This window comes from Rattus norvegicus, chromosome 19 (genome assembly GCF_021556685.1).
Source record: "Rattus norvegicus strain SHRSP/BbbUtx chromosome 19, alternate assembly SHRSP_T2T, whole genome shotgun sequence".
Classification (NCBI taxonomy): domain Eukaryota; kingdom Metazoa; phylum Chordata; class Mammalia; order Rodentia; family Muridae; genus Rattus; species Rattus norvegicus.
Window position 1 is genome coordinate 33,295,089 of NC_141552.1, and position 15,024 is coordinate 33,310,112.

Genomic DNA, 15,024 nt, shown 5'->3' on the forward strand with positions numbered 1-15,024 from the left:
GCGGTCACTGGGGAGCTCAGGAGTAACACAGCAAACTGCAAAGGGCTGGGAGGCAGGGAACAGAAGTCTCCAAGGACAGATAGCCTGGTCCTTGCAGCCTTCCCTGCACCCAACCTGGAGTGCTGGAGTTATTGTCTACCTTTTCTCCAGACACCCCAACTCCATGTGAGCGCCTCAAAGCAAGTCATGTCTCCTCCTCCCACAATGTGGGGCATTCCTGGTATGGTCTCCAACCTCTACCTTTCTGCCTTGTGAGCTGTCTTCCCACAGGTGGCTATATTGATGTGAGCTACATCCTTTGGGCCCCCACATCCAGAACACACTTGCCAAATACCAGAACACGGATGGGATTTCAGAGGCAGTCCCTGTGCTGGGGCGTACTGGGTGGTCTACAGGTCTGCTGTCGAACCACACAGGACCCAGGACAGAAGCTACAGGAGGGCAGAGAGAAGTTCACATCAGCCCAGACATCAGCCCACCCTTCACCAAGCAACTGTCGCCCAGGCCTGGGTGCTCCAAAGCAAAGCAGAAACAAGTGCTGTGGAGGAAGAGAGCAGGTAAAAGCCACATATACAGCTGGAAATCACTCAGGAAGATTATATTGGGATCATCCATAAAGCCGGGAAGATGGTGCAGCAGGCAAAGTAGGCTGTTGCCAAGCCTGACAACCTGAGTTCAATCCTGGAAACCCACACACGGAAGGAGGAGAAAAATCAACTGCACTCCCACAGACCGCCACATACATGTGCACCACAGCATATACATGTGAACACCTCTCTCTCTCTCTCTCTCTCTCTCTCTCTCTCTCTCTCTCTCTCTCTCACACACACACACACACACACACACACACACACTAAATAAAAATGTAATAAACATTTTAAAAATAGATTACCCACAAATCAGTAACAAAAATACAGTTGGTAAGGCATAGTGCAGCAAACCTTTAACGCCAGGACTTGGGAGACAGAGGCAGGTGGATCTTTGTGAGCTCAAGGCCAGCCTGGTTTACCCAGTGAGTTCTAGACCAGTCAGAACTACATAGTGACAGACGCACACACACACACACACACACACACACACACACACACACACACACACACACAAAACCAATAAAACAACAATAATAATAGTAATAGTAATAGTAATAGTAAAAAAGACAATTGGTCCCATTAAAAGACAGGCTCCGGGGATTGGGGATTTAGCTCAGTGGTAAAGCGCTTGCCTAGCAAGCGCAAGGCCCTGAGTTTGGTCCCCAGCTCCAAAAAAATAGAAAAGAAAAGAAAAGAAAAAAAAAAAAAAAGACAGGCTCCATCCAAGCATGGGACATAATTGTAGTCCTAGATACTCTGAGGGCTGAGGCAGGGGGATTGTTTCATCTCAAGAGTTTCACATCAGCCTGAGCAACACAGGCCCCGTCTCAAGCAAATAATAATAATAATAGTAATAGTAATAATAATAATAATAAAATAGAAGATTAAGCAACAACGATGCTCCTTAAATGACCGACAAATGTCTAAAAAGGTACTTGGTGCCACGAACCAGCAGGTAATTAAAGCCACGCAGATTCTGCTGTGCCGCTGGGACAGTGAAGCTTACAAGGAAAACTCCAAGGGTTGACAAGAATGCGGGCCAGGGCCAGCTCTCATGACCTACTGACAGGAATGGGAACACTGGGAAGCCACTTGGTGTGCAGACGATTCCACATTCAGGTGTTCATCCCATACAAGCGCATGACTGCAAACTGAAACCAGCCCACCGGCCCTGCGACAGTGACAAGACGAACAAGCCTTTGCAGGCCTGTATCACACAAGCCGCCCTGCAGTAAAAGGTGGCTCGCTGATCAGAGGTCACTACACAGTGACCAGAGTGAGAAGTGTTCCCAGGGCAGCACCCCAAGGGAGCCTGCTGATTAGAGGACACAAGGGACCTTCGGGAATCAGAAGGGTTCTGCCTCTCCCTCTGGTGTTGGCCACACTGGTGTAACTCTTCCTCCATCCCTTCACACTAATGTCCTTGACTGTCTGAATTACACATCCTTTCCTGGTGGTTACTGATAAATCCATTTATCAGTGGCTTGGCGCTGGACATTCTACGACTCACAGGCCTGGATTACACCAGAGGACAAGACTTGAGTTAGGCTCAACAGAAGGAGCCTGCAGCCGGGATGAGAGAGGACCCAGACCCTGGCTGGAGCTTGAGAGCAGGAAAAACCCAGGACAAGATGGGGGTTGGCTCCACCCCCAGGCAGGGAAGACTCGGGGTCCTCAAGCTAATGGAGGTAGGAGCCCTCTGCCCCATTGGTAACTCTGAAAGGTGACCCCAGAAACAGTGAGAAAGCGTGCAGAAGCCTGGTCATTGGTTAGGATCCTAGCTGTGGGAAGGAGGAGAGACCCGGAAGGCTGGACATCCAGAGAAGGCAGGAGAAACGTGATAACAAATTCAGCAATGCTTCCTGTTCTCCCCTTGGGCCCCTGTCTATCTGTCCTTGAAGGACATGACACCCCCCAGGCACACCTCTCACCCCATAGTCACCCTCCTCTGAGGTCCTCAGCACCGACCCCTGGTGGCCCCTGTGGTCACATCTGACACTTTGCTGCATTCTGTGCAGCTCACTGACTACACAGGAATAGCTTATTAACTCCCCCACTGTCTGACCCCACCTCCTCCTCAGAGGAGAGCGGCAGGGGTGTCCAGAGGATGCACTATAGAGCTCTGAGGAACCCATGTCACCTCTGCCTCACTCTACAGCTGTACCCTCAACCGCCCCTCTCAACCATACCTGGGAGTAAGGCAGGACCCCTGACCCACTGGGCTCCCAAACCTTGTGTGAGGAAGTTCCATTTCCCCCCAACTTCCCCAGAACCCAGTGTTCTCAGGCCTGGGAAGAAGCAGCAGACAGGCAGACTGGTTTCTGCAGGTTCCACCACTAAATTTTTCTGTCCAGGGCTCCACCCAGCCGCCTTTCCAGGGCTAGACAGAAAACTGACTTAAAGAACCCCGGCTAGGAGGCGGCAGGATGGGGAAGACAACCACACCACAAGCAGGGTACACGGATCTGAAAAGTTCCACAATGAGATCTGGGGTCCCGACTCGGGAAAAGAACCTCCTCCACGCCAGGAAGGGTTTGGTCTCTACGGAAAAGGGTCCCAAGATGGGGCTGCCGCCACGTGCTGGGTGGGCAGGGGCAAACAAGGCACAATTGTCAGTCAGCCAACCAACAAATAATACTGAGTGCTGAGGAAACACGGTGACCCAGTTTGTCAAACCCAGATGTGGAGCCCTGCCCCCACGGGAGAAACCCCACAGCACCCCAGTGCCTTTCAAACTCTGGGCAGCTTCTGCAGGGGCAGGCGTGAGGAGGAGAGAAACGGCCTTCACTCTATCCCATAGCCTCACAGCTGCGGTCTTCCTCTCCTGCCTCAGGGGTTCGGCACCCTCAAGGGACTGACCACACCAGTCCAGTTCCTCGCCCTAGAGCAGTAGAGCTTTACAGACAGAGCTTCCGTGTGTGTGACCTCACCCAAGCCACAGCATTCCAGTGTGCCTCTGTAAAGTCAAGACAATCCTACACCAATGGCTGAGAGTCTGTGAGGGCTCAGTTAAAGAGACAGGCAGGGGCGCTGGCTACCGTTATCCTCACAGTTCCAAACCCAGGAGCCTGCCTCCTGCCTTCTCTCCTCACAGACTTTAAATGGCTAACACGTGCCTCAGGATCAAGTTTCTTTTCTCAGCCCTTCAGACCCCAACACTCAGCCCCACTCAGTTTCCACCCTGTCTCCCTTACGTTACCATCCAACCAGGCCCCGTTCCTTCCTGGTCATGTCAAAATACTGCAAATCCTGTCACGTCGGGTCCACTGCCACGGGTCCCTCCACAGAAGTCAGACAATATTAACTGATGCAGCTCCCCAATCCTGAGAAGAGCAGCCCAAAGGTGTTCTTGTGACCAGTGAAAGCCAAGGAAGGGACAGGCATGGGTGGGACTTTTAGATGGGCCACTGTGTCCTATAGGAGAGCGGGGTTCCCATAAGGAGCTGGTCATAAGGCTTTTTGGCCTGTGAGCCTCCAAGGACCCTGCTTCCTGGTATTCAGACCTGACATATCCTCTATTCCCTTCACAGCCACTGGGGGTAAAATTACTAAAATCACATGGGACCCTTGAAGTCAGGGAAGCCATTATGGCTTCGCTCTGGGATTAGCCCAGAGGAAGCCACCTTGGGAGCAGATCTCTAGTCGTCTATCAAGCTTGCAGCTTCCCGGGCAGTCTGGCTACAGTCTCAGCGGACCCCAAACCAGAGCCACTAGGCCCGAAGGTCTGCCTACTGAAACCGAGAGGAAGCTAGAGTGACCAGTCACTACACGGCAACAGACAAGGTAACAAGTACTGTGCCTGAGAAGTGTGTCACAATGAAAGAGCTGGAGAGCTACACGGAACAGTCTTCATGGCCATCAGAGCTCCTGGGATGAGCCTTGAAATGCTTATACCAGAGCTCCCAGGGCTTCGATTCCAGGCGTGTTATGTCTTCTTGTCTTCCTTTACCTTGGATTGAAGCAGAGTGTCTGACTGGTCTCTTTCCCCCTCACATGGCAGCCCTGCCTGTTCAGGAGTTCCCAAAACACTTCTAGTCTCTTGCCTTAGAGGGCCCCAGAAGGAGGTTTTCCTCCAGCAAGGGCAATTTACAGGACCTCCTGGTGTTTCTGTCAGACTGAACTACAGCAGACTCTTCCAGAGACAGTGCAGCAAGGCACATGGAACCCACTCTGCAGCTGGTGGCAGGCTTGCCTCCAGTCCACTGTCCCCTTCCCATCATTCCATGTGCTGGCCCGTCAGAGATGGCTTGCCAGCCTTGTGGTCCTGCCACTCCGCCTCCCTGCAGATGGGTTTTCCCTGAGTTCCGAGGGGCATTCCAAAGCTTAGACTCACCTCTTCCAAGCCAACTCCTCCCAGCCTGGGCTCAGGGACACACAGAGATCCCTTCCTGTCCAGGCCGGGCACACAGACAACGCTCTGGTTACACCTTCATCCCATAGGCAGACAGCAGGGTTTCCAGAGGGAAGGGACTTATTAGGGTCACACAAGCCATGAGCTAAGGGAAAGCTAGCCCCTCAAGGCTCTGAGTCACTGGTGGTCCAAAAGGGTGGGCATCAAAGCTGCTCCAAATGTTCATCTTGCTAAACAACATGCTTTCCCCAATCCATCCCCCCAACCCCTCCCCTGCAGCTGCCTGTGCAGAAATGCCACACCTGTTGCTTGGCCTCACCTCACAAGAGGTGAGAAGAGAGCCTCACTGCCGTGATAGCTCCATGATAACCAGATGTTGGCCAGGCCTGAGAGACAGGGCTTTTGCAGAAGGAAGAGTGCAGCCCAGGTCACGGTATGTTGAGTAACAGCAGAGACGCCTAAAAGAACAGATGTGAAAGCGACGGCCCTGCCAGCCAAATGTCTGATTTCCCTTTGAAAGATTTGGCAGCAGGGCCCCGCCAAGTGCCTGACCTTTCCTGTATCCAGCCCCGAATGACCTTGGGAGGGCAGAGAGGAAGACCACATCCCTTCCAACAGAGCCTGGGAAGCAACTCAAGCAAGGAGTGAAAGCCTGGTGTGCACTAGGCCCTGGATTCACACACAGTTCCACATAGGAAAAAAAAAAAAAAACCAACAACAACAAAAGAAGAAGATACTCTAGGCTTTAAAATGTATTACTCTATGTCAGCAGTGAGTTTTTTGTTTTTGTTTGTTTGTTGTTTGTTTGTTTGTTTTTTGTTGGTTTTTTTTTTTTTTTTTTTTTTTTTTGCCTTTTAAGAAAAGGTCTTTAGCCCAGGCTGGCCTTGAACTCCTAATCCTATGGCCTTCCCTACCACACCCGGTTTATGCTGTGCTGTAGGTAGAACCCAGGGCCTCCTGGATACTAGGCAAGCATTCTACCAACTGAGCCACCAGTGAGGCGGGCAAGCGATGAGCATCACCTACAGGTATACAGCAAATGAGAAACACAGCAGTACTCGGCTCATCTAGGTCTGGGCTTTTGTTTTGTTTTGAAGATTTATTTATTTTATATGTGTAAATACATTGTCACGGTCTTCAGACACAGCAGGAGAGGACATCTAGCTCACTACAGATGGTTGTGGGGGAACAACTGTCACTGCACTGGGCCATTGCTCTCTTGAATAAAGTCTTCCGTCTAATTAAGAGTCTAGGGGTTGGGGATTTAGCTCGGTGGTAGAGCACTTGCCGAGCAAGCGCAAGGCCCTGGGTTCAGTCCCCTGCTCCGGGAAAAAAAAAAGTCTGTTCCCTTTGGCCTGCTCCCACCTTCTTAGTTCTGAGTTTGATTATTTTGTACCCCACAAAGAGGTGAAAGTGGACAGACAGCATTTGTGCTTCTTTGCCATTCATGACTACTGTGAATAACAAAAGGCCCTCCTATTATAGGCTACATAGAACTTCATTGTGTAACTATGTAACGAATATCTCCATCATGTATCAGCTGATGGAACCGGAAGTTGCCTCTGTGCCTCCCTATGGTGGATGGAGTTGCTACAGACATGGGAGTGTTGTCAGTGTCTCTTCAGCAAACTGATTTCTAGAGGTTTTTTGCTACATACCCAGTGCTGGATCATGTGTTAACTCTGCTCTAAGTTTCTTGAGACACCTCCTCTAGGTTTGCAGTAATGGCTGCACTGACTCCGTTCCCACCAGCACCGTACAAGGGTTTCCTATCTCCACACACTCCCGACAGTCAACTGTCATCGTTTTGCTAATAGCCATTCTGACAGGTGTGACGTAGCCTCTCCTTGTGGTTTTGCATGTGTGCTTCCCTGATGACTAACAAGCATGTCTGTGTATGTCCGTTGTTTACTCGTAGCCTCATGTGCATGCATGTGCTCGCCCTCTGCCCATCTAACATAAGGCTCTTTAGTTTCTTTTTTCTTTTTTCTTTCTTTCTTTCTTTTTTTTTTTTTTTTTTTTTTTTTTTTTTTTTTTTTGGAGCTGGGGACCGAACTGAGGGCCTTGGACTTGCTAGGCAAGCGCTCTACCACTGAGCTAAATCCCCAACCCCGGCTCTTTAGTTTCTTGCTGTGATCTTATTATCGCGTATATTTTGGACAGTAACCCCTTATTAGATGTTCACCTTGCAAATATTTCCCCTGGTTCACACACCATCTCTTCCCATGGCTGCCTCCTTGCTCATGAAGAAACCTTCGTCTCATGTGATTCCATAACCTGAGATTCAAATCCAGACTTCCCAGCCCCCATCCCCTTTTCTCTCTCTCTTCTTCTAGAAGTTTTGTACTCTCAGGTTTTATGCCTCTAGACCTTTGGATTGTGTGTGTGTGTGTGTGTGTGTGTGTGTGTGTGTGTGTGCATGTGCGTGCGTGCGTGTGTGTGCATTAGAGCCTAATTTCATGCTCTTAAAGGCAAATGCCTAGTTTTCACTGTCCTTGTCCCTTAGTGTATTTTTGGCATCTGATTGGGATCAGTCATACACGGGTTCACTGGTGGGCGTTCCCTATCCATTTCCATTGTGCCAGCACCATACTCTTTTAATTTCAGAAGCTTTGAAGCATAGTTTAAAACCAAGAGGTGGAGCATCTTCAGCCTGAATCTTTGCTTGCAATAGCTTTGGCTATTTGGGGGTTTTACATGAATTTCACATTAATTTTTTTCCCTATTTTTGTGAAAACTGTCGTTGGAATTTTTCTAGAGGTTATACTCAATTACTCAATCTGTTCATCCCCTGGGGTGATTTGAACATTGCAACAGTATAAATCCTTCCCATCCATGAGCATAGGATATATTTCCATTGGGGGGGGGTGATTTCTTTCCTCAGTCCTTGATAAATGTATTGATGAACTTTATCTCCTTGATAAATGTATTGCTAAGACTCTTCTGGGCCGTGATGCTTTTCCCCCATGGGATCTATTTCTTTTCTGGCTGGGTCCCAGTGTGTGTAGAAACACACCAGCTGATTGCGGTGTGTGTGGAGTCTGCAACCTGAACTTTCCTGCGTTCCTTTATCAGTTCTGACAGATTCGAGGGTCATGTGTGTGTGTGTGTGTGTTCCAGAATTACCATCTGTTTGTAAAACAGCACAGACTCCAGCTTCTGCGAATGAAGTGATGCGTTGTCTGGAAGGGGAAGTGCGTGGGCAGAGATGACTCGAGGCTAGCCAGGATGTGTAGGCTGCGGATGAGTCTGTGGTGTGACTGTAGTATTCTACACACGTTTGTTTGTCCATAATGAAATGGTAACGCACATCCCCATCAAAGCTCTGGTGCCTGCTGTCTCGTCCCGGTGACTTTTAGCCCCTTCTATGGGTGAGGGCTGTGTGGTCCTGACAGGGAGGGTGGCTCAATAGGACTTCAGCCAGTGTGCCTTACTCCCAACTGGAGGGAAGACAGACCGACATAGCTCCCCCAGCCTTCAAGACCCCTTTTCTGGAAGTACAGCAAGCTACAGAGCCTCTGCCTCTCCATCACCTACCTGTCAATCAGCGCACACTGGCTACCTTCCCCACGTACCACACCTCATCTGTTAGGCTCAGATTACAGGTTCCAGTCCTGACAGCATCTCATGCCTGTCCTGGCAGAGCCCTCTCTAAGGAGCTCCTCCTCCCTGCCTCATCCTCCAACCATAAAGGAACTTTCCAGGTAGCAGAGAGCCCTCAGAGCCTGCAATGTTCACACCCCAGACGTAGCTTAACATAAACCCGTGTTTGTCTGCGGCCACTGCTGTGTCAAGCAAGGGACTCCATTTTAGTTTAGCCTATAATGGCTTTCCCACTGCATGCAGGGATACGGCTGTTTGACCAGAGCTCTAACTACAAACCTCTGGAAAGGAGGACTGGAGAGACAGCTTAGCATTTAAGAGTACAGGCTACTCTCTCAGAGGATCTGTGATCGGTTCTCGGCATACATGTCGGCCACCCACAAACACCTGTAACTCCAGTACCTCGTGCCTCGTGCCTCTGCGGCAGTTGCACTCTTATGCATAATGGCTTCCTCTCACCACCACTACCACATATACATGAACATAAATAAAAAAATACAAGTTTGAAAAATACGGGGAACACTCTTAATGTCCAGCTGCAGGGGTCAGGAAAACCAATAAACTCCGCCAGTCGAACGCTGGTCTGTCTGAAAACCCTTAGTCTCCAGTCCCTAACTCCACAAAGAATAGGCTCGCATGGCTTCTTCTTTGAGAGCACTCAGGAAAGCTCTCATGCTCTTCTTCCTCTTTTGTACTGGAGACTGAACCCAGAACCTTGCACATGCCACGCAAGCACTCTGCCACTAAATGACATTCCCAACCCTGCTTTTGATTATTTCGTATGATGTGTGTGTGTGTGTGTGTGTGTGTACATGTTCATGTAGGGGAGTGCATATATGCTAACTGAGTGATTAATGTCATTTCATGAATGCACGTGTCCTCCTATGACTGAGATGCCTTCCGAAGTCATGTTCTCACCTTAGTTTTGAGAAAGGGTCTCCCAGGCTGGAGGGATGGCTCAGAGGTTAAGAGCACTGTCTGCTCTCCCAGAGGTCCTGAGTTCAATTCCCAGCAACCACATGGTGGTTTACAACCATCTGTAATGGGATCTGATGCCCTCTTCTGCTGTGTCTGAAGATAGCGACAGTTACTCACGTAAATAAAATAAAATCTTCAGGGGTTGGGGATTTAGCTCAGTGGTAGAGTGCTTGCCTAGCAAGTGCAAGGCCCTGGGTTCGGTCCCCAGCTCCGAAAAAAAGAAAAAAGAAAAAAGAAAAAAAATCTTCAAAAAAGAAAGAAAGAAAGAAAAGGAAAAGAAAGAAAAGGAAAGGAAAGGAAAGGAAAGGAAAGGAAAGGAAAGGAAAGGAAAGGGAACGAGACAGGGTCTCCCGCTGAATACGGAGCTCACCAACTTGGCTAGACGGGTTGGCCAGCATACCCTGAGGCCCTCTTGTCTCCACTATCTCCCAAGCAAGCTTTGACATTACACGTGTGTATCCTGCACCTGGCTTTTAATGTAGGTGCTAGAGAGCCACACACAACCTCACACTTGCGCAGCCATCACTCTGCTGACAAAGCTTTCTCTAGGCTCACCCTTGCATTTTAAGTCAAGTCAGGGTCTAAGTTACCCAGCCTTTTCTGTAACCTGCTTTATAGCCCGAGCTGCCCTTACACTTGTGGTCCTCCTGCCTCAATCTCTGGAGTAACCAGGACAAGGATCTCTCTCTCTCTCTCTCTCTCTCTCTCTGTGTGTGTGTGTGTGTGTGTGTGCGCGCGCGCGCACACACACGCACGCATGCGCGCACAAATGTGCATGCACCCATGTGTACAAATGCCGAAAGTTAAGAAGAAATGGACCGAAAGGACACGCCCCAGTATCCAACATTATTCTTTAAAGAATAAAGACGCAATTCCTGCATGCTAGTGCACACCTGTAATCCTAGTACTTGAAGAGACTGAGGCAGGAGGATCAAGAGTTCAAAGCTAACTTGGGATACATATCAAAACCCTGTCTCAAAAAACACCAAAGGGGGGGGGAGCAGTAGGTGGCTGTAAGGTTTTGTTCCCACATTATTACTGCAGCTTCTGACTTTTTATTCCAATAATCAAATTAGGATGAAAGCCAACCCAAGATAAGGACCAGTCAGAAGGCAGAAGATGCACTAATACCCACTCATCACACTGTGGCCTAGTTGGGGACCTCTGAGGGTCATGAAACCAGTTTCCCTGTCTGTCACACCCCACAGCCACCAACTTAAGCCTTGTCATCTTCACAGGGCCTGGTCCCTCCTCTATGAGGTAGAAACTGAAATGCACACACACAGGGTCACATATACCATGCCTGTGGCCACTACGGTTCCCATGAGCCACTTTCCTGCCTAAAGGCCCTGTTCCCAAGCTGTCAGACCAGCTAGCTATGTCCAAAGCCATTCTTTCCTCATGGGCAGAATGGTCCTTGAAGGAGGCACCAGATGTACGTTTCCCCGTTTTACAGACAATAACCCAGAAGCTCAGAAAAGAAGTGGCTACTTCCTATGTAAGCCAAGGTAAGGCAAAACCACAACCTGGGCCCTGTGCCCCCAGCCCCACCCAACCCTGGTGAGGGACCTCACATAAGCCCTATATAGGAAGACAAGTATACAGTTTGAGCTGTGGTCAGGACCAAAGGAGAACTGGGAATACAGTACTCCCCAGAACACGTCCCACTCACAGCCAGTGAAGGAAGACAGCCCCTGACCGACCAGTAAGACAGGCCGGGCTTGAATAGGGGGCTGGGGGGAGTGATAGGGGTCCACACACAGAACTCTGACTAACTAAAACCAGATGTAAAGAGCGACTGCCACTGTGCTTCAGGCAATGACTGCCTTGCTCTACGATGACCGGTAGCACTGACCTTCTGAGTTGGCAAAAAGAGAAAATGGTAGTTTTGTATAAAGTTTTGTAACAATCAAGCCAAAGGAGACCCTAAGCACTCCTGTGCTCCTCCTGTGGATGCCCTGGAGTCTGCTCTGTGGACCTGAGCAAACCATATGACCTCCTGGGCTTTAATGACTATGACCCGCAACATGGAGACTTAAGACCTGCCTCTCAAATTATTTTGACAATAAGACAGGACATACTTAGCCCAGACTAGTGATAAAACAGCACTAACAGGGTTGGGGATTTGGCTCAGTGGTAGAGCGCTTGCCTAGCAAGCTCAAGGCCCTGGGTTCGGTCCCCAGCTCTGAAAAAAAGAAAAGAAAAGAAAAAAAACAGCATTAATAGCTAGTGTTTCCCAAGTTCAAGGGAACGTTATTTCATTCAGACCACAGTCTCATAGGAAAGGCATTGTTTTAAAGTTTGCTTTGCAAAGCTGGTTCACGGCTGCCATCCCAACATTCAGCAGGTAGAAGCAAAAGATCACTAATGTAGCAACAACTTGTGGTGTTTTAAAATTAAGGAGGAAAAATATTCAGGAAAGTCTTAAAGAATTCTGTACTCTTTTTCCTGATTTCTGTGGTTGCTCCGCTTTTCCTCATTGTCTGTCTGTAGAGATCTCTTCAATAGTTGTGTGTGCGCTTGTGTGTAGACCTGTGTGGTGTGTGTGCACGTGTGCTATTGTGTTTGTGTGTGCATGAGTGTGTGGTGTGCTAGCATGGATGTGAGTGAGTGTGTGTGTGCTAGCATGGATGTGAGTGTGTGTGTGAGTGTGTGTGAGTGTGTATGTGTGTGAGTATGTGTGTGTGCTAGCATGGATGTGAGTGAGTGTGTGTGTGCTAGCATGGATGTGAGTGTGTGTGTATGAGTGTGTGTGAGTGTGTATGTGTGTGAGTATGTGTGTGTGCTAGCATGGATGTGAGTGAGTGTGTGTGTGCTAGCATGGATGTGAGTGAGTGTGTGTGTGCTAGCATGGATGCGAGTGTGTGTGTATGAGTGTGTGTGTGAGTGTGTATGTGTGTGAGTATGTGTGCATGCTAGCATGGATGTGAGTGAGTATGTGTGTGCTAGCATGGATGTGAGTGTGTGTGTATGAGTGTGTGTGTGAGTGTGTATGTGTGTGAGTATGTGTGTGTGTGCTAGCATGGATGTGAGTGTGTGTGTATGAGTGTGTGTGTGAGTGTGTATGTGTGTGAGTATGTGTGTGTGCTAGCATAGATGTGTGTGAGTATGTGTGTGTGCTAGCATGGATGTGAGTGTGTGTGCTAGCATGTATGTGAGTGTGTGTGTGCTAGCATGTATGTGAGTGTGTGTGTGCTAGCATGTATGTGAGTGTGTGTGTGTGTGAGTGTGTGTGTGCTAGCATGTATGCAAGTGTGTGTGAGTGTGTGTGCTAGCATGTATGTGAGTGTGTGTGTGTGCTAGCATGTATGTGAGTGTGTGAGTGTGTGTGTGTGGGTGTGTGTGCATGTGAGCGTGCACTCGTATGTGGTTTTTGTGGTGCAAGGATGGAACCCAGGGCTTGGCACAAGCTAGACAAATGATCCCCATTATACCACTCTCATCATAAAACATCCGTATCTCGTTCCCAGAACACTGCTGTCATAACCCTTCCAGCTTTCTCAGTCCCAGGCTCCCATGCTGAAGCTCACCCTCAGGTCTCCTTCTTATCCTTCAGCTGGACTGGTCCATGGCCTTTAAATCTTACTGTCTCCATTTTACAGACTAGAAGCCTAGATCAGAGAGATTGCTTTCCCAGTGTCACACTACGAGAAAAGAGGAGTGGGGGGATTATAAGCTCAAGAGGGGTACCCCTCCCTCCGGGCTGTACCTTGTCTCTGGGTCTCAGAGTGCAAACAGAAGCCTCTGTTGTAAGCAGCTGGGACTGGGCTCCCAGTGCAGTCCCAGTGCAGCAGGTGGCAGCTGGGCACAGACATCGCACTCAGCGGGTAGCCATTTAGAAGCACTGTTCCATGTGTACTACCTGGGGTCCTGCTCAGCTTCACACTTGGCGATGGCCCTGGCCACATGTCACCTCCTCATTCTGTGTCCCCAATTAACCATTGGAAGATAAACACTGTACTCAGGCAGAGAAGACTCCCACTAGGACAAAGAGGACTGAGTGAAGATGGCTGGGTCCAGAGATACCTGTCTTTTCTCGTTTAGGGGTGGGGGACCTGGAGGTGGGATCAGTACATACTCGTACATGTAAAGGTTAGAAGTCAAACTAATGTGTCTATTTCTCAGAACCACCTTGTTTCTTAAAACAGAATCTCCGACTGCCCTACAACTCTGTAATAGTTTGACTGAATGGCCAGCAAACCTCAGGGATCTGTCTCTAACCTCTCTTGTGCTGGCTTTACAAGTGTGCGCGTGACACATCACTCAGCTTTTTAGTTTGATATGGTGTGGTTTGTTGTTTTTTGAGATTGGGGTCTCTCAGGCAGAGGGGTTAGTGGTACACACCCTTAATCCCAGCACTTTCGAGACAGAGGCAGGTGAATCTCTGAGTTCAAGGCCAGCCTGATCTACAGAGCATGTTCTAGGACAGAAAAACTGAGAGGGGCTTGGGAAGGGCTCAACATAGCCCTGTTGGGCCTGGAACTCTTGGGTAGACCGGGCTGACCCAGAACACAGAGATCCACCTGCCTCTGCTACCCAGTGTGCCACCACACCTGGCCCATCCAGCTTTTCTAGTTCTGAGGTTTAAACTCAGGTTGTCATGTGCAAGCGCTTTACTGACTGGGCTATCTTGCAAACTCTTGCCTTTCGTCTGCCAAGAACAGCAGTAGCAGTCTAGGCGACTGTGTTCAAAGGGCAAAAGAGGATAAACACCCCAAGACAGAGCCTAAAGCCCCAAGAGCCCCAGACCACCTTTTTCCTAATGGATAGACCAACCAGGCTGAAAGGATGCTGAGGTCATCTCTGAGGCCAGGGCCTGAAGACTTTCCAAAGCAGGCTAGAGGTGTTCAGCCGGAGGGGAAGAGACACCAGAGCCAAGGCTAGGAGGAAGTCAGGGAAACAGACTTAACTGCAGAGAGCATAGAGGGGTTCAGCCTGAAGTATCTGGGGAGAACAGCCCACACGTTCAGTTGCCTCAGAGAGGGACTGTGTGCCAGTGCCCAGAGCCCGGTGGACAGGGCAAGGGAGTCATCCCAGAGCCTAAACCAGACCCCCACTCATCATTCTCTAGACCAGAATGCACTGGCTCTCAAATGAAAGCTGTCACTAAGTTGCCACCTCCATCCTTGGCCTCCTGTCCCCAGGAAGGAAATCTGCCTGTGGAGAGTTATCTCCCCATCTCTCCTCTGTCCAGCCTCCTCCCAGCAAGGAGCACAGCACACACCTCAGGTCCTGCTCTGCATAGCTCTACAAGCAGACCCTCGGGCTGGGCCTTCTGCCTGTGACCAAAACACCTCATGACCCCACCGTGGGGAGCTCTAGCAGATACACCAGCTTCGTGCAGAGCCAAGTGTCACATGCCCAGGACTGCTGTAGAAAACTCCACCAGCATGAACATAGAAGGAAAAAGATTGGCCTCTCCTCCCTACCGTGACATTTCGAAAACGCCACGTCAAACAGATAAATGACAGCAACAAGCTTCCCAAGATTCCTCCACAAAGA

General features: G+C 49.5%; 1 protein-coding gene across 11 annotated transcripts in view; it reads right to left on the bottom strand.

Annotated features, from left to right (window-relative positions):
* Adcy7 (adenylate cyclase 7) overlaps positions 1-15,024 on the bottom strand; it is a 59,254-nt gene that overhangs the window by 42,158 nt on the left and 2,072 nt on the right. The window lies entirely within an intron of this gene.